We start from the raw sequence: 24,009 nt of genomic DNA on the forward strand, positions 1-24,009 counted from the left end.
CAAAGAAGGCTAGTTGCCAACAGTGACAGCAATCATTTTGGCTGCAGAAGGGCATAGTGTACCGTGTGTCCTTGCATCCGCTCATGTTTTTTTGCCCGTAGGCACCCCGATTAGGTTCATGCTCAGAGACTTGCCTATTCTGGTATATTGACAAGGCTCTGTGCTCCCAATGGCCTTGACTATCAGGGACCCTGGCATGGTTCCCACAATGTCTTTCTACTAAATGAAGAAAGCATATATTAGAACATATAATTGCCTTTTATAAAATGATGCTCACTTTTTTTTTTAAGAGCCTGGAAATGTATACATCAAAATATACACCAAAGTGTTAACTCTGACCACTTCTGGAAAATCAAAGAGCAGAAATGTTGGGAGAGATAATTTCACATTTTTTTGTAAATTTCATTTTTTGCAAAGTGCACCTTTGTAATAAAAATTGTAAAAAAAATAAGATTTGGTTTACAGGATTGTTTTGAAGAGTAAATGAAAGAATCTTGATAGGCTTTAAACTACACATCAGTTGAAATCAAATGTTAAATATTATAAATATAAATTTTGTTGACACATTTTTCATGAGTTATTCTATGTGTATAAAGTTCATCCCTGTATGTCCTGAATTAATAAAATTAATTCTTATATAACCATAACATATGCAATTAACCCACTATAAAGCTGCAATGTCGCCTACATTGGCAGAACCTGAGATGGTATCTACAGGAAAAAAGGGAAAGGTTCATAAAGAATACATAATATAGAATAAACTAAGGTGTGTCTGTCTCTTATAAAACCACCGTCTCCCCCTGCCACACTTGTATCCACTTCAGCATATTAGGACAAGTTCTGATGGGTCTAATCTCTTTCAATGTGTGAAGAACACAAAAGCACAAAAAGCAAAATTAACAAAGAGAAAATACTGCGTCTTAATACCTTTTGCTGAAGTTTAAGAAAGACAGTTTTGTATCTACAGGGGACATGCCATAGAAGCCCTCTAACTGCAAAGTAAACACTATTACTTATCAAGTATCATCATCTCTTGTTACACCATTGTTCTGGGGAGGCACTCAATGGTACCCATGAGGCCTGAATGCGTTCATTCGCTTTCCTGTGCCTCTGTGAAGACTGGGAAATAATTCAAGAAGTTCAACATATCTGGCACAGACGGACATTCTTTACTTCTTTCCCTTTACCCCTCCCTTTTATTCCCTTTGCTAACAGTAGTATCTAAGAAAATGTGGCTTTGTTATCAAGAAGAGTATCCTTTGGAATATGAGTTGCTGGAATCATTTTTGTATCAGAAACTATCATCTTATACAGCTTATCAGAAATGCTGACGCTCACCCTTCCTTGGGTCTCGTTTGAATTGTCAGCGCTGTCGTAATTTTAAAGCACGCACACTGGGGTGTGTGTCACAAATACAAATGTATGTCTTTGGCATAAATAATATTCATCATTGAATTTTCTTCTATGATGTTTTTATGACCAACAACCCTTCCACTAGGCAGATCATCGCAAATCGGGATTTTCAATGAATCATCGGGTAATAAAGAAGTATGTGCTGCGCAAATTGAACCCTCTTCTGCGCGACACGAACAGCTTCAACATAAATTATCCGTAACAGGTTTATTTGTCATGAACTGCAGCCAAAATACCCTGATGGCTAAGTTATGTCCCACATCTTAAACTCCCCCTCAAAAATATTTTTTTATGGTTTTTGAGTTAGAGCATTGCCTTCAACAGCTAGTCTGCTCTAGCAACAGTTATGAGCTCTACTGAAATTGAATAGTTAGAGAGGATTAGCAATGCCAAGTTTCTCAACTGTGGCTTATTTGGCAGCTTGTAACCATAGATGAAAGGAATATGAAGCTGAAAATGAAGATAAAATGAATATATAAAATACTGAACCTTAGTACGTGCTAGTCTTTTACGTAGACTAGCTCCTTTAATTCTCACAACATCTTTAGGAGATAGGTTTTATTACAAATTCCATTTCACAACTTCACAGGGAGCCTCGTCTTAGAGAGATGAGATAACCAACCTCAGCCAGTAAGCGACATGGCCAGTAGAAAACCCCAGACTCCTGAGTTTCATGGCTTTAGCCCAGTGGTTCTCAACCTTCCTAATGCCGTGACCCTTTAATACAATTCCTCATGTTGTGGTGACCCCCAACCATAAAATTATTTTCGTTGCTACTTCATAACTGTAATGTTGCTACTGTTATGAATCATAATGTAAATATCTGATATGCAGGATGTATTTTCATTGTTACAAATGAACATAATTAAAGCATAGTGATTAATCACAAAAACAACATCTACACTAATAAAAGAGAAAAATGGTAATTGGCGTACGACTGCTACCCTTCCCATTGGCTAATCAGCGTATCCTTATGCAAATTAACTGTCAGCCAAGATGGTGGCCAGCAGCCAGGCAGTTGGAAGCGAACATGAGGCTTGCTTGCTCCAGTGACTGCAGACTCCAACGTTCCCCGCCTGACTTGCCGGCCTCTGAGCTGGCAGTTTGAAACATTCTAACAAATATAGCCGGCTGGGATCTCAGAGCTGAAGTTATACATTGTTTCGATTATAGAACGGCAAACAAACCAGCAGGGGAAGCCTCAGAGCTAGAGCCAGAGCTAAAGCTGGCCCAGAAGAAAAAAAGAAAAGAAAAAAAGGAGTGGTTGGGAGCTTCCCGCCAGCCTGAAAGCAGTCAAAACCGCCAGCCTGAAAGCAGCCCTCAGCCCCTCACCCAGACTGGCAAGGCACCCCAGTGGGGACCCCCACCCTGATCCAGGACACCCTTCAGGGCAAACCAGCCGGCCCCCAGGCCTCTATCCTATATAGTAAAAGGGTAATATGCCTCCCAGCACCGGGATCAGTGGAGCCGCAAGGCCTCCTGGCACCAGATCAGCATGACAGGGTGCAGCGCCCAAACCCCCTGATCCGCTCTGCGGCTCTGTGTATGACAGGGTGTGGCGTCCTAACCCCCTGATCAGCCCTGCTCTGTGTGTGACAGGGGGTGGCGCCCCCAACCCCCCCCCCCCCCATGGGCCCTGCTCTGTGTGTGACGGGGTAGAGCCATAACCTCCCCATCGGCCCTGCCCTGAGTGTGACAGTGGCATCGCCCCAACCCCCTGATCGGCCCTGCTCTGTGGGTGATAGAGGGCGGCGCCCCAACCCCCTGATCCGCCCTGCTGTGTGTGTGACAGGGGGCGGTCCCCTAACTCCCCTATCGGCCCTACTCTGTGAGTGACAGGGGGGAGCTCCCCAACCCCCTGATGGGCCCTGCTCTGTGTGTGACAGGAGGCAGCGCCCCAACCCCCTGATTGGCCCTGCTCTGTGCATCACAGGGGGTGGCGCCCCAACCTCCCCATTGACCCTGCCTTGAGTGTGATAGGGGGTGGTGCCCCAACCCCCCAATCAGCCCTATCATGAGCATGACTGAGGGTGGCATCGCAACCTCCCAATCCGCCCTGCTCTGTGCATGACAGGGGGCGGCGCCCCAACTCCCCAATCAGCCCTGCTCTGAGCCCCACCAGGGGCTGCACCTAGGGATTGGGCCTGCCCTCTGCCACCCAGGAGCAGGCCTAAGCCAGCAGGTCATTATCTCCTGAGGGGTCCCAGACTGCGAGAGGGCACAGGCCGGGCTGAGGGACCCCCCTTCCCCCCGAGTGCACAAATTTTTGTGCACCGGGCCTCTAGTGTAATTATATATGTGTTTTCCGATGGTCTTAGGCTACCCCTGTGAAAGGGTCGTTCGACCCCCAGAGGGCTCGCAACCCACAGGTTGAGAACCGCTGCTTTAGCCACACTATTTTTCAATTCTATACACAAGTCCTTTGTGTTATTTTGTTCAAGGCCTTTCGGGTGCTATAGGAGAGAGGTATGGACAAGGCACATCTCTGCCTTCAGATTGCTCCAAACACAACAGAAGACACATACAATAGGTAGTAAGGGGTAGAACATGACACTTTCTAAAACGAGGGGTAGAAATTGTGAATGGGGAGGTAAGAGAGATTTCATGCTAAAAAGTTTGACTTGAAAATGGCAAAGGAACTTGAACCTAGGGATGTATGGAGACAGATAGCATTCTGGTAAACGAGGAGCTCCCCCTCGCCACGTGCGCACACACATCTGAAGTCAAATGAGGCCCATCCTGGAAGGAGAAGCAAATGTGTAGTCCCTGAAGGAAGCTTCAATCAGCAGGGCCTGGCTGGTAACCAACAGGGAAGCCCAGCTGCCTGGCCCCCAGCAATCCACGCCGGGCAGCGATCCACTGTCTGTGAGCAAACACTCTAGGCCATCTGTGAATTTAGAAAAAGGAGGCAGAAGCAGCATCAGCTCAGCCAAAAACGAGAGCATCCAAAAATGAAAGTACCACCAATCTGCGCAAAAGGACATTTCACCAGGGATCCAGCTTCTTAGTTCCAGGCTGACCTGCAGGTCAGCTGAGTTTAAACAAGTGAACATTTGCTGAGCCACTCCATGTGCCAGGGACGATAAGAGGAGCTGAAAATACAGAGATCATAAGGAAGATGTCTTGCCCTCCCGGAGCCCATAGTCTAGCAGAAGAGACAGATGTGTACACAGTGTCTCAGAGTACTCTGCAGAAAGCACAATTTGGTCCAACTGGCAAGATCTAGTAAGTTCTCCCAAAGCAGGGCTTCTCACATGGAATAGTGCCTACAGATCACCTAGGAACTGTCTCATGCAGATTCTTATTCTGTGCATCCAGAGTGGGGCCTGGGACTCTGCATTTCTGACAAGTTTCCTGGTGAAGTAGAAGCTGCTTGTCTGAGGACCACATCCTGAATATCAGGGTTAGAGGAGACCACCATGCCCGACTGTGTTGTGATTAGTTAGACAAAGAAGCTGGGAAAGGGAGCTTTACTGAGGAACATCTGAGCAAAGGCAAGCATGTGTGAGTCAGCCGGTGACCTAGGGAAAAGCTGAAGGAAGTTCCCTCTAACTAGGGCAGAAAGCATGAGGCAGAAGGTGTCTAGAGAGATAGAGAGGAACCTGTCCTGGTGAGAACTTGCATTTTATCTGATAGGGGGTCAGTGGTTCCTAATCCTTGAGTTCTTAAAGTCACCTTGAGAGCTTGCTTATGATCCGGATCCCTGGACTCCGCCCCCACTAGATTCTGACTCGAAAGCCGTTGGTACAGTCACCTAAATTTTTACAACGTCCCTTCCATAAAGGATTATTAAGCAAGTGATTAACAGACCACGATTGGGAAAAAATGGCACAGATGGTGGGCAGGACTGAGAGTTTTAACCAGAGAAATGAGATTTGCTTTGGGAAAGTCATTGTAGAGCCATTGGTTTAAAGTAGAAAAATCTGAAAATATTGAAACTTGTTAGAAACCTGTTAAAATAATGCAACCAAGGGATGAGACAAGTCTGAAGTAGAGCATTCAGAGGAGAGGACAGACTTGAGAAACACACAGGGATGGAAATGTTAGCTGATTAAGTGCAAGTTCTGAGGGAGGGAGGATTACCTATATGACTCCCAGCTTTTTTGCCTAGGTGATTGACAAGATGATGAAGCTACCAACTGAAAAAAATAAAAAAAATACCAACCTTTGGTTTTGGTGACAAGGATGATAAATTTTAGCTTGGGGTAGCTGGCTCTTAAGTTTCAGAGGGTCAACCCAACGTGAATGGGCATCAGACAGCTGGCTCTCCGAGACAGGAGCTCAGGGGGCACATTAGGCCTGGAGATCTCATGCAGAGGAAGAAATACAAAGTCTCTAAGGTTATCTGCCTCTCATGTCTCTCAAAACCCAAGGCTAATGCCTACAACAACACTGGGAGAACTTAATGTTCTTCGTCTTACACTCTAGTCCCTTTGGAAAGGGAACTCTTCTATGATTTTCAGCCACAATTAGCCTAGAGGACATTAAACTGAGAGTTTTAATAGAAACCATTGAAGGGAGGCCTCTAGGGATTTGTGGATAAAAGATACTACATCACACCAAGGAATCACCATTCGAGGCTCCATCGTCTTACACAAAGGTCAGGCCATTGTAAATGGGTGCAGACTCTAAGCCAGTATGGGACTCAACCCTAAAAACAATACCATTGCAAAACTGAAGGATGGGAAGAGATGTCAAAGTATGCAACCCAATGATCCTCTGGCAGAAATAAATCAATGAAAGCTCCATGCCAGTACACCCATTTATTTAATTAGGATAATGTAGAGTGACTAATTTAAACACCACCCACTGCCACCAATCAATCATGGTTTTTGGTTGAGTAGATAATATTATCAATAATGAGTTTCATTCTTCTTCCAAAAGTGAAATCCATACTTTTGTTAAACATTAGTAGAAATCATAGTTTGTACTTATTACAAACATAATTGTTGGTGTCCCTAAAGAACGACTTTTACTTTTAAATATTTTGGGTATTGTCATGTACATGGACATAGTATATATGTCCATAATATAGACATAATATAGAATATTCCACTTTGATGTAAAGAGGAAAAAAATTTTAAAGTTTAAGAGGAGGTTGATTTCTCAATTGCCTTCTTTAGGCTTTGCCACATACAATGCCGAAGCATTGAGGCCATTCATCAGTCCTAGCCTCAGACTCTCCATCCAACACCAGGTGAACATTTGCATAAACCAAGCAACACTCATGCAGTGGAATGGCATGCTAATGTTAAAAATGATGTTGAAAAACTTGAGAAATATAGAGCCCATTATTTTCAGGTTTTTTTGTTTGTTTATTTTTAATCATCACTTGAGGATATTTTGCCATTGATTTTTAGAGAGTGTGGAAGAGAGAGGGAAAGACAGAGAGAAGCATCTGTATGAGAGAAACACATCGACTGGTTGCCTTCTGCACGCAGGGCCAGGGAGGAGCCTGCAACCGTGGTACGTGCCCCCAACTGGAATCAAACTCTGGGCCCTTCAGCCTGCAGGCTGACTCTCTATCCACTGAGCCAGACCGGCTAGGGCTCTTTTCAGTTTTAAAAAATACAAAATTGTGCATCAGAAACATATTACACTAAAAAAGTAACAAAAATTTGGACAGAATACTGAAATGGTATGAAAGATCATTTCTTGGGGATGAGGTTATAGAGTTTGGCTTTATTTTTTTTCTTTGTTTATTCCAGTTTGCTTTTTTTCCCCTGAAAATGAGGAAATGTTAATTTTATAATCATAACATGTAAAAGATCACACACAAAACAACCGAGTCCTTTCTGGGTGTATGTATTTCCTCTGCTTCTGTTCTGGGCCAGTTCTCTGAAGGCTGAGACATTGGAGGGTCAAATGGGTAATCAGCAGAGAAAGGGTCACAGCAGAGACCCACACATAGGGCTGGGTCAACACTAGAGGCAGAAAGGCCCAAGGCAGAGGAAGGAGCCTCGGTTGCTGTCACCCGTCCTCATCAAGCCCTTCAAAGGACTCCCCATAACCTGCACATAATAACTGCTGAGGGCTTTCAGTCTGCTCTGATGTCTCAAACCAGCTTTTTCGTTATTATATTTGTGGGGTAAGAATCAATAGAATATCTCTGTTTAAGCTGCTTTTCATAAAATGTGTTATATCAGGTTATGTTCCTTTGGAGAAAAGCCTGTTTACATTTAAGATATAACATCTGTTAGAATAGCTATTATTAAAAAAAAATAGGAGATAACAAATGCTGGCAAGGCTGTAGAGAAATAGGAAACTTTTTACATTTTGGTGGGAATGTACATTGATACAGCCACTATGAAAACATTGTGGAAGTTCCTCAAAAGATGAAAACTATTCCTAGCTGGTTTGGCTCAGTGGATAGAGCATTGGCCTGCAGACTGGAGGGTCCTGGGTTCGATTCCAGTCAAGGGCACATGCTCAGGTTGTGGGCTCGATCCCGTGGAGGGTGTATAGGAAGCAGCAGATTGATGATTCTCTCTCATCATTGATGTTTTTATCTCTATCTCCCTCTCCCTTCCTCTCTGAAATTAATAAAAATATATTTTAAAAAAATGAAACTAGGACTACCATCTGATCGAGCAACTCCTCTTCTGGATATACATCTGAGGGGAATGAAACCACTTTCTCCAAGAGAAATCTGCACTGCCTTTTCATGGCGACATTACTTACAATAGCGAAGATGTGGATACAACCTAAGTGTCATGGGCAGATAAATGGGTAAAGAAAATGTCACATGACCTCACTCATATGTGGAACCTAAGGAACAAAATATACTGATGAACAACATAGATCCAGAGACATGGGAGCATGGAACAGACTCTGGAATCTCAGAGGGAAGGCTGGGGTGGGTGGGGTGAGTGGGTGGGAAGAGATCAACCAAAGAACTTGTATGCATATATGCATAACCCATGGACACAGACAATAGGGAGGTGAAGGCCTGGGATGAGGGGCACGGGTGGGCTAGAAGGGGCCAATGGGGGGGAAAAGGGAACATATGTAATAATTTCAACAATAAAGATTTAAAAAATAAAGAAAAAGTGCTATATATAATGAAATATTATGATGCCATTAAAAAGAAAATCAACATGAATCAATCTTGGAGGTTATTATATTAAATGAAATAAGTCAGACAGAGAAAGCGAAATTCTGTATGATCCCACTTACATATGAAATCTTAAAAAAAAAAGAAAAGAAAAAAACTCATAGAAGCAGAGAGCAGATTTGTGGTTGCCAGATGTAGGGGGCAAAGGGTGGTACACACAAAAATGATAGCTATGGAAGGTGATGGATGTGTGAATGTACATGGCAATCATTTCATAATATATAATATATCATTTCATAATATATACATATATGATGTAATTTATCACATTATGCACCTTAAACTAACATAAGTTATATGTCAATTATATCTCAATAAAGCTGAAAAAAAGATATAACACCTAAATTCTTTCCAGATATTGATATTTTAAACCTTTTCATTGCCAACAGAAATAATTTCTCTCTTTACATCAAGATGTGCCCCTTCCAAGGAGAAAAATTTGCAAATTACATATTGATGATGATATCCTTAAAGCATATTTCCACTGTACAAAATGATATTATGAAACAGTAATCCTTATAATAATTTCAGGACCAATCTGTTTTATCTTTAAGAACAATTCTATTCGGTATAGTTCTTGACAATTTGATTTGCATACTATGTTCATGAAGCTTAATTACATTAGCATAATTGTAGTACTGGGTTTTAAAATATGTAATATAACTCCGTTCTGTTTAAATTTTCAGGGACTTTGTGTAGTATTTGAAAAACTTTCAATGACAAAAATAAAAATAATAAGCAGAGAATCCTCTTCCAAGAATCTGATCGAATTGCAATATGACAAAGAAAAGCAGAAAGTGAATAATCCTTGACCTGGACCACCTTTTTCAGGAGACACCTTAAATAATACCTCAAAAGTTCCTAATAGCCCAGTAAAGCACGTTAGAGTTCCTGCTGTTTTCTCCTTCTCTCCTCCACCTTCATCAAGTAATACAGCTTTATGCCTGAATATTAGAGCATCTGTTTTATGTAGAGAGAAGAAGAAAGGTGAAAGGAAGTTCATGAAGAGAAAACAGAGCATAACAAAAAGAAAATTATTTAAAACAGGAAAGAATAGGAAAGGGCAAAATGTGAACTTCATGAATATCTCTGCATGATAGAAATTGAGATAATAATATAGTAACAAATAGACCTATAATTTTTTTCTACCTACCATGTTTTTATGCATATAAATATTTAATTTCCAAGGATCTAGGCCAGTCTTCCCTGCTTAAAACATGTTCAAAACTATGGTTTCAAAATTTGCTTCTTAAAATGTATGGCAGGCCTGTAAGTGCTAGAAATCTAGTAAATTTTAGAGCTACTTAGAATTCAGAAATCAACTCATCCAACCCCTTCTATTAAATGTGAGCATATTGAGGTTTGAGTAGCTACTTACTCACCACCACCCAGGCAGGGGGCAAAGAGGCTCGCTGATCCGGATTCTGTTTTATAAGAATTTTGCCAGTGGTTTCACATTGTTAGCAGTAGAACCACAGGGATTTGGTTGGTACAGCGCAAACTATCATCGTTAAACTCCAATAAAAAGTTTCCTGAAATGACTATTTTCCTGGCTCCTTTTCATTACAACCTAACAGCAGCCCTGGGCCAGACCCTGGTTCTGGATCATATACCCTTAGCATTTTTTCATGGCTTTCTGAAAGGAGCTTGGTGAGTTATGTAGGAATAACTAATAACAACGAATATATTCTGAATGCCTCCTCTATATCAGGTACATGTTTAAGCACATGCACACACCATGTCCTTTAACCCTCACGATAACCCTATGTAGTAGGTGCTCTTATTATGCCCTATTGACAAATAAGGCAACTGAGACAAAGCTTGTGTGATTCCCCCAGGCACACAGCTACATAGTGATTTGATTTTCACAACTATAATAACTCAATATTATTATTTCCATTGTCTAGACAGGGAAATAGAGGCCCAAAGGCATCAAAATGGTACTCTAAGATGGCTTAAACCACTGGTGTTAAAGTTAGGGTTTGAAGCAAGCTCTGTTTCATTCAGAATCTGGATGGTTTTTATGGTGTGCTACTACGGGAAGTCCTCCTTAAAAGAAATTACTTCTACAGGCCACTTCCGGATGTTGCTTTGATGTGTTGCCTCTTATGCATCATCTTCCACTGCTTACTGGGCATGAACACATCCCATTGGAGGGTGGGGAGTGGAGCAATACCGTATTAAGGGGCTTTTCTGCCAATGATACTCTGATAGATAGGGTGCATGTGACTTCTTAGGGTTCAGTACAGCATGGGTGCCTTATCACAGAGACATGACTATGACAGATAGGGCCTTGCAGCAGCCCTGGAGCATACCCTCAGTTAATTCTGATATATTTGCATGGCAAACTCTAGTAAAATGTCACTTTTGTCATGGTTCAGGTCACCAGTTGGTTAGTGGAGTCTCAGGATCTCTCAACTAATGAGCTGAGCATGTCTCTAGAGAATAGAAAGGAGTCATCTTCCGATGTCTAGACTTACACCAACTATTTGTGATAATGACGGCTACCTGCGAGGAGCAGGCTGTGGCCACTGGAGTGAGTTTTAGCTTCTACACTGGTGAAAGGTAGGCAGGATCCAGCTATTGGTGTGGGGAATGGCCTTCATTAGAATGATGAAGAAAGGGAACACTGGGGGTGTATTTAGAAAAAGATAAGTGCCAGTAATCAGAATTGATATCACTACGGTGTCGGGTGAATTTCCCGCCAAAATATAAGATGGCGCGTTAAAATGCCTATATCTTTTGAAGTATGGGTTCGATTGAAATGAAATATTTGGTAATACGCAGTTACAATCGGCCCGAGTTTACACGTTTCCCGCACTCCACCGCAAAGCTATATGAACCGAGTTTAAGACGGCTCCCGCGGAGTACGCGCAATTCACGCGAGCCGACTTAACTCGTTTCCCGCAACCCAAGTGATATCATAGAGGTGGAATAGAGGTGGAAACCAAGGCTATAAATAAAATATTTCTTAACTTAAATCAGGTTTGGTTTTGGGAATCGGGGAATGACAGGGTGAAGGAAAAGGCATGAGGCAGGGAATCTTAAGAGCTTAATACCAATTATGTTAGAAATAGACCCTGCTGCTTAGAGAGGCTCAAATTGAGACAAATACTGGTACACACTGGCTCATAAGAGAGAATGGAGGCATTTTTAGAGAAAATATGAATCATACCTTCAAGATACAGATGCTGAAACAGAATAAGATGATCAAGAACACATCCAAAAATGAGTCTTACTATGTGTGACCTAAAACGTTAGGACAATTAGCCATTATATTCATCCTCTAAGGAGGAGCTATACTTATCTCCATTTGCAGATAAGATAACTGAATTATGGAAAGGTTAAAGATTATATGAATGACACAGAAGTTTTAGGTAGCAGAGTGAGAAAGAGAAATTTGATTTAAAGCAGGCAGGCATGAGAACCCCAAGACGGACCTACAGCATTTTCCTGAGACCCTTGTTCTAAACCTGCAAATTCATTCCACAGCCCCTTTCACTGAAACCTAACAACAGCCGTTGGCCACAGCCCGATTCTTGACTCCGCAGCACCACGTTCTGCTCTTTCATGAATAACAGCAGCTATCATAAACCAGGTTCTTCCTCTGTGGCCAGGATTGTTCTAAGTGTTTACAGCCTGGGGCAGAACCAGTGATGTGGGTCACCCATTCCTTTTCGCTCCTCATTTTGGAGCTTCTCAGCTAGAGATGCCTGCAGAGGCATGTGCCACTTCTCGGCTGAGGCCTTCTCTTTCCCTCATGGAGCCAAGCAGAGGTCTCTTGTCCAGATGGTCAAGCCACAGGACTCTAAGCAGCCTGGACTGCTGAGCGACCATGTAGATGAGAAATAAACCTTTGTTGCATTAAAGCCACAGAAATTGTAGGTTGTTTCTCAGTGTACTCTAACATCTCCTGACTAGTAACTTGACTCATTTAACCCTCCCAACAGTCTTATGACTGTCAGAGGAGGAAAGAGACCCCATAGTTTTTAAAAATGTTTTTATTGATTTCAGAGAGAAAAAGGGAGAGGGAGAGAGAAATAGAAACATCAATGAGAATCATTGATCAGTGGCCTCCTGCATGCCCCCTACTGGGGCTCTATCCCCTGGGGATGTGCCCTGACCAGACTCAAACCATGACTTCCTCGTTCACTGGTCAAGGCTCAACCACTGAACCACACCACCAGGCCCCATACTTTTTATTACATTGCAGTGTGACAAATTATTCCTAAAATGTAATTCCAATGAGCCATCTCTATTAAAGCTTGAGAATGGGACTCGGCGTTGTTCCAACTTCTAAAATGTGTCTCACATGGCACCCTTGAAAAATGATTGGGGTAAAAATAGTGTACAAAGGCTTCACCATTAGAAAGAGTCTAACTTTAGCATCTGCATTTAACACAAACAAAACATGTTACTTAATTGAAAACGGGAATAAGGAAAGCTGATTTCAATTTTTAGGAAAATATTCTACAGAATAAAATAGGCAGGTAAAAGTTAGGAAGTTGCTAATAGTAAATAATGATCTTGAGGAGAGATAAATTTGTTTTTTAATGAGAGAAGGATTTATTTTATGATGATTAAATGGTAAGCAATAGAAAAATGTATCTAGAGAGAAAAAAGGGCAAAGGTTGAGAGAGATTAGTTGCCTTTAGCTGAGTAGCCCATAATGAGGATGATTAAAGGAGACCATAATTGATTACTAATATCTCTCAGCCTGGACATAAGGGCAATTATGGAGAATTAATCTTCAGAGTTATAATAAAATAGATGGTGATAAATAGCATAATGTAACTACCAATGTGGAACAAAACAAGAGATGAGAAAGAGGAAGTTAAATAGTGACTTCTTGCTTTTTTGTCCTAAGTACTTGGTAAGGGCACTACACACAGCCTCTCAGAAATGCATCAAAAGAAAAATAATATTAATTAGTGCTAATAATTATAGGGTGCTTTCTTTCTACTAAGCACTGTTTGAAGTGTTTCCCATGAAATAACTCTTTAATTCTCACAATCCACATGGTATTAACATTATCTCATTTTCAAAAGAAGAAAACCGAGAGAAACTTGATCAACTTGTCTAAAGTCACAAACATGCCTAGCTGGTGTGTCTCAGTGGTTGAGGGTCGACCCATGAACCAGGAGGTCACGGTTCGATTCCCAGTCGAGGCTCAATCCCCAGTGTGGGCGTGCAGGGGGCAGCCAATCAATCAATGATTCTCTCTCATCATTGATGTTTCTATGCCTCTCTCTTCCTCTCTCTGAAATATAAGGAAATAAATAAGTCACAAACATAGAAAGTAGCAGAGGCAGGAGGTAAGCCAGGGTCGGGCTCCACAGGCTGTGCTGCTCGCCACGGTGCTATCTCTCTCCCAAATCACCGTTATGAACAGGTGGCAATGATGCTTTGTCCTGTGATCATGGAAGAAGCATGAGGCGTAAAATAGAGGAGTTGAGTTTCATTCCCATCCACTTCCCTCACTTCCCAAGGTTGAGACCAAGGCCAGGTGTGTTCTTTGTCACCTACGACATCCATGATCCATGACTCACAGCACAGGGTTGAGGTCATGCTCAAACAAGCAAGGGGAAGAAGCTGTGGACAGTGTTTCGTAGACTGATTTCATTTTGCTTTATACATATAAGAAGAAAAGTCCAGGGCAAGCACTGAAAGCACGCCATGTAATTTCCTGGAGTTTTAGTCAGCTCACACTTCATTACAAAGCACCACAGGCTGGGAGGCTTAAACAAGAGAAACGTATTTTCTCCCAGCTTTGGAGGCGAGAAGTCTGAGAGCAGGGACAGCATGGTCAGCTTCTGCTGAGAGCCTCCTCCATGGGGTCCTCCCGTGGCAGAGAGAAACAGGAAGAATAAGCCCTCTGGAGGTTCTTAGAGAAGGGCATTAATCTTCTCATGAGGGCCCACCGTTAGGACCTCACCTAAACCTAATGATCTCCCACAGGCCCTATCTCCAAATACCATCACACTGGGCAGGGAAGGGGGGAGGCGGAGGGTTTGAACATAGGCACTTTGATGGTACAAAATTCAGTCCATAGAACTTCGTGGGGGGAAAAAGTATTTGTGTGTTTATATTGGGTAGGGAATCTGGAAGACAGGTTGAATACAGGAAGAAAGAAAAATCTTCTGGAAATAGCACTAATGTTTTGCAAATCCATTATATCACAGAGAAAAATACTGGATCAGGTATGCATATGTGTTCAAATTGATCGTAAAATGCTTTGAAAAAGAGGGCAAAACTCTTCATTGGAGAAATGTTAGAAAAACAAACTATATTTTATGAGGCACTTCACTGTAGTGGGTAGGAACAGGCTGCCCAGATCTAAGCTTTGACATTGATTTGTCATTCTGTGTGACTTTGGCCAAGTCATTTAATTTTCCTAAGTGTAGCTTCCACTCTTCTGTTGCTGGGGTTCTCTGCCCAGCAACTTGGAGATGTTCCAGTAAAGTGTACATTCTCCATTGCTAGAGATGGCCTTTGTCTTGAATCCCTGCTAATTTGGCCTCTTGATGTTGAATTTTTAATATTCATATATCTAATTTCTGACTCACCTGGAAGGCTTGCAGGAATCCCTAAACATATCCAACAGTGGCTTCTTAGTACCCAGTCTACCTCCACTTACTCTCATGAAGACTTTCAGCAGTTTGATTTTTCCAACTGGCTAAACAAAAACTTCTAAACCATTCCTGCCTCCTCTCTTCTCTCACACTCCATATCCTAGCAGCTTTGCCTTCAGAATCCAACTATTTCTGACAATTTCACCACTTGTATCCTCAACCAAGCTAGTAACATCTTCCATGTGGTTTATTGCTAAACATCCTTCTGTGGTTCCTTTTGTTTCCACCCCTGTCTTCCTATAAGTGTTCCCTGTGCCAGAAAAAAAAATTTTTTTAAATATATTTTATTGATTTTTTTACAGAGAGATGACGGGAGAGAGATAGAGAGTTAGAAACATCGACCAGCTGCCTCCTGCACATCTCCCACTGGGGATGTGCCCGCAACCCAGGTACATGCCCTTGACCGGAATCGAACCCGGGACCCTTCAGTCCGCAGGCCGACGCTCTATCCACTGAGCCAAACCGGTTTCAGCCAGAAAAAAAATATTTTAAATGCCTGGGTGAATGCAAGTGGATCAATTTATTATAACTTATTAACATTATAACATATACGACCTACTAAATTGAGTTATAATATATGAGTTAAAATCTATTTGTGACTCTTTCTAAAAAACCCTATTGAGTAATTTTGAAATATATAATTATGACCAGCAATGAAAGTGGTGAACAAAATAGGAAAAACAAAAATAATGTACACACACTGACTATGCCAATTGAGTTCCTAGGGATGTTGACAAATTAAGAAGATGAAGTAGGGCCCTGGCCTGGCATAGCTAAGTGATTAGAGCACTAGTTTTTATTTCTAGTAAAGGGCTTGTGGGTTCGAGCCCCACCCACCCCACGTAGGGGTGCATGCGGGAGGCAACCAGTTCATGAAAGTGTCTCTCTCATGTTGATGTTTCTCTTTCTCCTTCCTGTCTCTTCCCCTCCCTCCTCCCATTCTCTCTGAAAATTAATGGTAAAAATATCCTCACTTCTCATGTGAGGATGTAAAAATAAAGATGAAGTTGAGATTCTTCGTGTAAAATATTTATTTACTGAAACACAAGATCTAAAATTTTTGTATCCGAGTCCATAATGCTAATGTAAAAGTCATGTACAACGGGTCTGCAGACTCCTGTTTGGGTCAGAGGCTTCGGCATGGCATACTGGAGGAGGAAGGAGAAACCACGCGCTGTGAACTGTGAGTGTGGTTGGGAGTTCTCTGGCAAACACAGACTTTTCATTACAGATCCAGGGCCAGCAGGGGCAGAGTCAGACTCCTCAAGGCAGGTCCCCATTGATAAACAGGTGATGCTCCAGCAGCTCATTTGACAACTGACTGTGTGGAACTCACAGCATTTTCTCCCATAAAAACAGTGTTATTAATAGTGGTAAAGCAGGTCCCATGGCCAACACATAAAAGCTTATTTAGCCCATAATAAAGCTGAAACTCAGCACATTTGCTGCCGAAAAATAATTCTCTTGCAACTAATAATGAAACAAAACAGAAAAACCTATAAACTTGAATAAAAAAATAGTGGTTTATTTCTCTTGAGTGCTGCTGCTTATAAAGGCACAGTTTTAATTAAAAGAGGATGAGGGAGTAGATGGAGGTGTTGATGGAGAGTCTAGAGGGCACTGCTGAGAACTCAAGAGGTTGGCGTTGGCGTTCACTTTGAAACACAAGGCACTGGTTCTCTTTGATACAGCTGTATCTACTTGTAGCTTTGCCATAATGGGCATCTCAAAATAAATAATGGGAGATAAAGGGAAGAGGAATTAAGAATATGCTCATAAGGCAGCCTAAATAAAGGTAAGGAACGTTAGAAAGATGGCTAGAAGGATGGGTTTGTGTACGTGCAAGAATACAGTCACGTAGAATTAGCTGAGAAGAAAGGGAAGACTGTGCTTAAACTCTGTACTTGAAGGTGAATTAAAGAAAGTGCACCAGCCGGTTTTGCTGGTGGATAGAGTGTCAGCCTGCAGACTGAAGGGTCCCAGGTTCATTCCAGTCAAGGGCATGTACCTTGGTTGCAGGCTCCTCCTAGGCCTGGGTCCTGGTTGGGGCACGTGCAGGAGGCAACCAATCGATGTGTTTCTCTCACATTGATATTTCTCTCTGTCTTTCCCTCTCTCTTCCACTCTCGCTAAAAATCAATGGCAAAATAATCTCCGGTGAGGATTAAAAACAAACAAACAAACAAAAGGAAAAAGAAAACAGTGGAGACGTGATCTTGGGTCATAAAGTTCCATAAAGCAGTAGTTTTATGGCTTTCCTGAACTAGACAGGGAAGACAAAATGTGTTTGATCAAACATTATATATGTAGGGATATATTTGTTGAGAAATTGGTGTTTGTCATCTAGTAAGCCCCTTCCTTTTAAAAATGTCTTTGTGATTATATAATACAATCATCTTATTTCCTAATAAAGCATATGAACTTAGCAGAAAAATTAATTTGGGATTTAATTACCTTTACACTTTCTTTCCCTCTTCTGAGATATGTTATCTTTCTTATGATTAAGGTTGCCAAAACTCAGCGTGTTTGTGTGATCCCCAGACTCTAATCACAACAGAACAGAAGGCCATGAGGGTTGTGCAGTATTTTAGCTGTGTTGAGTGAAGCACTAAAAGAACTCCCATTTTTCTTGGTTGAATGACCTAATGTTTGAAAATTAATGCCTTCGAATTTTGCTACTAATATAGTTTTATCGGAGCTCAGTGTAGCTACAAAGGCCAGCGGCTGTTTATCTGGAGGGACTCGGAGGGGCTTACCACAATGTCACTCCCAGCAGTGCAGGTTCCATAGCCAATCTGCCTGAGTTCTTTCTGATGGGTTTTCTCCCACTAATTCTTAGCCTTCATGTGCCTCCACTTCCTCACTGTAAAAGGAAGCCAGTATGAGTCTTACACGAGTTAATCCATATAAAAAATATACACTGAGTGGCCAGACTATTATGACCACCTGACGTTTGTAGGCAAATTAGCTATAATTTCGCGCTGAAGTTGCTAGAGGGCCAGACCATTATAAACAGGGAAGCAGGTTGTTTACAACGACTGCAGAAGTGATTTTTTTCCTGAAGATATGGGTAAACAACATGATTTAACAGCCTTTGAACGTGGCATACACACACACACACACACACACACACTGAGTGGCCAGATTATTATGACCACCTGATGTTTGTAGGCAAATTAGCCATACTCTGCATCGTATGGGATATGGAAGCCGAAGGGTTTGAACCCCTTTGCTGTCTGCAGTTACTAAGATAAAACATCTCCAATTCGCACAGGAACACAAGGATTGGACAGTAGAGCATTGGAAAAAAGTCATGTGGTCCAATGAATCACGTTTCCAGGTGCATCATGCAGATGGCAGAGTGAGAATTTGGTGGAAACAGCATGAAAGCATGCACCCCACATGCATGAGTTCAACCCTTCAAGCTGGTGGGGGCAGTGTTATGGTTTGGAGCATGTTTTCCTGGCATGATTTGGGCCCTTTAATTCGTGTGGAACAACGTCTGAATAGCACAACATACCTAAGTATCATTGCTGATCAGGTTCATCCTATCATGTTGATGGCGTATCCCAATGGAGATGGCTTTTTCCAACAAGACAATGCGTCATGCCATGGAGCTCGTATTGTGCAGGAGTGGTTTCAAGAACATGAGGGAGACTTTACCTTGCTTAGATGGCCCCCAAATCACCAGATCTCAATCCAATTGAGCATTTATGGGACGAAGTTAAAAGAGCCATCAGGCAGCTGGTTCCACAGCCATCAAATCTCACAGAACTGGACAGTGCTATTCATCAGGCATGGTGTCAGATTCCTCGCATCACCTTTCAACATCTCGTGGAGTCAATGCCAAGAAGAATTGCTGCAGTATTGAAGGCAAAAGGTGGCCCAACAAAGTACTGATGGGGTGATCATAATAATCTGGCCACTCAGGTTCAAATATATCCCACGTTCAAAGGCTATTAAATCCCATTGTTTACCCATATCTTCAGAAAAAAAATCACTTCTACTGCTTCCCTATTTATAATGGTCTGGCCCTCTAGAAAGTTCAGCGTGAAATTATAGCTAATTTGCCTACAAACATCAGGTGATCATAATAATCTGGCCACTCATTGTATATAACTTTCAGGCACATAGTGAGCACACAATAAATATCAGCTATTATAATTCCTCTTAACCATTTTGATTAACAGTTCCCATATCTGCCAGGAATTAGACTTCAGTCTTGAGAATATTGAAGTACATTTAATGTTAAACTATGCCAAGCATACATTGATTTTTCTTGTATATTTTAGGAGGCGTCTAGGGTAATGTAGCTTTTCAAAGTCATTTTTACTGACCACTGATGCCAATTCTTATATTTTTGAAAAACACCTATTGTAGTATCATAAAACTTGTGTAAAGGTTAAGGTTTAAGTGCTTCAATTTAATTTCAAAAATTATTACTGAGAGATGTTCTGTGTAGCACTTAAGATCATGATCTCTGGAAAGCCTTCTTTGACCACCAGCGTGAGAGATTAGGGTTCTTTCTGTGCCCTCACAGCTCTCCCTCCTGGCATTTCTCACACTGTCTCTTTCCTCCCCTGCCTCTCCAGGTCTGTACAGACAAACACAAATTGGATATTCCCACTTGCAATCACTGATAGCTTAAGTTCAACCTGTCTAAAATATACCTCTCCCACTCAAACTTCCTCATTCTCCATATTCCATATTAAATGTATTTCCTAGTGAATGGCAAATTTTTTTCCAAACTTATCACGCGAGATATTATGCTACTCCTACTCTTCAAACCACGTATGTAGTGAACCATCCAATCTGGCATTTCTCCCTTAATGTCTCTTTGATCTTTTTCTACTTTCAAACCAATAGTTTCTACTTTAGTAATAATGACTGCTACTAAGATTGACATCATCTCCCCTGGGTTACTAAGGTCTTGCCCTCCCCTGCCTAATGCATTTTCCTCATGGAAACCACTAATCTTCCTAAAACACAAATCGGTACTACTTAAGGTATAACCATGGTTTTCCACTGTCACTAACTGAAATTCAAGCTTATTAACTTAAGATGCAAGGTTATGTGTGACCTGTTCCTTCCTTTTTCCTCCATCCTCATCTCACCTTGATGTTTTCACCTGTGAGATGGGATTGTGGAGAATAGCATAAAAGTCAATTACAGGTACTTAGATCATTGCCTGGTACCAAGTGGTAGTGCTATTCATGCTCTCAGTATATCATTAAGTGCTAGCTATTCCAGTGTACCTCCCAGTAAATTATAACTTACTTCCGTTGTGCTGAATTACAGACACTTCCACCCACTTCTGGAATCTAACCTGTGTTACTATGCAATGTTATTCCATTGCCAAGTTGGTGCTCTCCATTCTGGTATTTATATTTTAATAGGATTATCCTTGTTTTGTTGGCATTCTTGATTGCTAGGATGTAAGCTCAAGTGGATAAGGACCATGCTTGCCTCCTTAACTACTTTTCACCTAGCATACAGCTCATTGGCACACACAAAACAGGCACCCAATTATTATTTGTTGATTAGATTTGTTATAGAAATTATTTTAGTCATAGCATGTAACTATAAATGTTATATATTGGCTTCTTTAAATATTCATTATATAAAAGAATGAATACAACACATTTAGTGGCAAAGCTAGTATTAGAACCCTGGACTTCTGTTTTCTCATTAGTTATTCAAGTATCCATTAAGTCATTTATTTACAAGCACATTATTTGCCAGATATTTTCTATGTTTTCACAATCTAGTTAGGGAGACAAACATTAAACACACTTGCAGCACAGTTTAGTAAGTATAATGAGATAAGTATAAGGTATTGGGGGAACATAGGAGTTGAAAGAGTCACATCTATCGGTGGAATCAAGAAAGGCTTAATGGAGAAACTGATGCATGGATCCTAAAGAACAAGTAATAACGTGGTTATAATTTTCATTTCCAATGAAAAGTTTTCAATAGGCGAGAGTTATTGACACATCTAAATCTTTCTAGGGAAAAATTACATAAATTTTAAAAGAACTACACAGAATTGCCTTAACTTCATATGGATCACCAGAGGCCAAATGGAACTATAAAGAAAGGTAAAATTATACTTTGAATTTACCTAAAGTAAAAATGTTTCAAATGTACACTTGGGAGGTTGGGTATACTGTATTATGAGCACAATTTTGCTACAAAGAACAGAACTGGACAAGTTAATTTCTCTGATGGGACTCTGAATCCTTTTACTGTGGAGTCTCTGTAAAGGGACAGCCTTCTACATGAGGATTCTTTGTAAAAGGACTTGATATATATAAAGATAACCTGGTTATCATTTTGTCCCATTAAAAAGGGTTTTGGGTGAAAGACATTATATGGTCTATGAATAGCATTAGCATTATTAATGGAATACACACTTAAATAGACATGTTTCCTATTAAAGTGATTTATAAATTTATAATCAGCTAGAAAAAGATGGAAGTGTGCATTTGGAAGATTGTAATTGAAAAGGGAAATATGCTATACTCCTTTAGAGAAGTAAAAGGATTACACTGTTTAATCTTCTATGAGTTCAATATATGTAGTTCAATCCGGAGGGACTCCTGTGGGCATTTAATTAATGATATTTTGTGCTCCAATTAGAATGAGATTCTTAACCTGTCTAAAGTGCTGATCTACCTTTACAGGGAAGAAAAATAATACCACAGGCATACCAAGTAATTAAATTTACATTAATGCTATCAAGAAGTGTGAGCAACTTTTACTTATTGGGAAATACTCCAAAAGATCAGTAGATATGACAAACTTTCCATCTTTAAACATAGTGAACAATTTCTTGATATGACTAAGGTATTCAGAATGTCAGAATGCCTGTTTTAGTAGCACCAACATCCAAACATCACTCTCCAACTATGAGCTATCACTGTGTCTCATGTGAGACAGGACCAGGCATTTATCATAAAATAATCAGACTAATAATCATATTTGTTTCTCAGGTTTTCTAAATTTGAATTTTCCTTGAAAAGCGTATTGAGTGTCTACTATCTGCTGGGCATTGCTTTAGCTTCTGTATGCAGTAGTGAACCTAATAGTTCTTTTAAAAATACAGTTCTTATAGAGCTTAATTACAGTCCCTATCTAACTCAGCCCTGATTAAAAACATTCTAAGAAAGGACTAAGGGGTTCTGTTTATAAAAATGATGTTCTACTCTTTTTTTTTCTTAGAATCTACCCTTCATTGGTACAAATCACCTAATGTGTACACCTAATCTAGGTTTCAGAATAAATGTTTTGCCAACTGATAAAGCCAGACACAGGAGGACAAATATTGTGTGATTCCATTTATATGAGCTACCTAGATTACACAAATTCATAAAGGCAGAAAATAGAATATTGATTACCAAGGTCTCGGGGAGGGTAGCATGGGGAGTTGTTTGATGGGTACAGAGTTTCAATTTGGGAAGTTGAGAGAGTTCTGGACATGGATAGTGGTGATGGTTGCAGTACTTAATGCCACTGAACTGTAAACTTAAACGTGGTTGAAATGGTAAATTTTATGTTATGTATATTCTGTAACAATTTTAAAAAATATTGTCTTATCAGATCCCTGATTTGGAAGATGAAATTCTTCCTCAAGCAAACTGAAGATCACATTTCAAAGATTCTATCCACCCAGTCACCAAAACCAGAATGCAGTGACCTCAATAGAGCCTGTCTTGTTCAAACCCCACTCCAGACTAATGATCATATTTGTTCCTCAGGTTTTCTAAATTTGAGTTTTCCTTGCAAAGTGTATTGAGTGTCTACTATCTGCTGGGCATTGCTTCAGCTTCTGTATGCAGTAGTGAACCCAACAGTTCTTTAAAAAATGCAGTTCTTATAGAGCTACATTCTGTACCTCTAGCGACATGTTAATCTTTCTTCAAATACTCTAAGCATCAGTGTTACAGAACAACATCTCAGTCAAGTGACAACAGGATCAGCTTACTACTAAGTAACCTGTTTGTGTAGCTTTCTTTGAATTTACTAAACTGATCAAAATTCTTGGCACTATGTGATCAGTTTCTTTTTATATATATATATTTTATTGATTTTTCACAGAGAGGAAGGGAGAGAGATAGAGAGTTAGAAACATCGATGAGAGAGAAACATCGACCAGCTGCCTCCTGCACATCTCCTACTGGGGATATGCCCGCAACCAAGGTACATGCCCTTGACCGGAATCGAACCTGGGACCTTTCAGTCCGCAGGCCGACGCTCTATCCACTGAGCCAAACCGGTTTCAGCTGTGATCAGTTTCTTAAGTAAGATATTGAAATTAGCTCATGTTTGTCAAATAATTTTAGACCAGGTGTCTCTTAATACATAATGCACTAATAATAATGAACCAGTGTGTCAGTATAATTGTTTATTATTACAATCATTTATTCTGAAAAGCCTAAAATAATTGATGTGTGAAATCTAAGTCTTATCAAACCCAAATGTTAGGCATTGGCCAAAATCATGAAAGCTATGTAAATCTTTGAAAATTAAAAATGATTGTCTTCCTTTGTTATGTGAATTTAAGAGACATATCAAAATAAATAATTAAGGAGATATTTAAAATTAAAGGCAAAATGGAAATAGTCCACATGAGCGTGCCCTGTTTTGTTGACAGAATAAAGGGTCAACATTTAGATTAAAGGTATAATCTAAAAGGCTGAGCCAATGCATGGCCCCTGGGACCTGGTGAATCATTTACTTGGTCAGTGTGTTGTGTTGTTGCCTTAGTGTTTGCAACTCTCACAAGAATACCAAGATGATTAGATACTTCTCAGACATCTGCTATTCAAGTGAGCCATACTGGATGGACAA

This window comes from Myotis lucifugus, unplaced genomic scaffold, assembly GCF_000147115.1.
Source record: "Myotis lucifugus unplaced genomic scaffold, Myoluc2.0 scaffold_118, whole genome shotgun sequence".
Taxonomy (NCBI): domain Eukaryota; kingdom Metazoa; phylum Chordata; class Mammalia; order Chiroptera; family Vespertilionidae; genus Myotis; species Myotis lucifugus.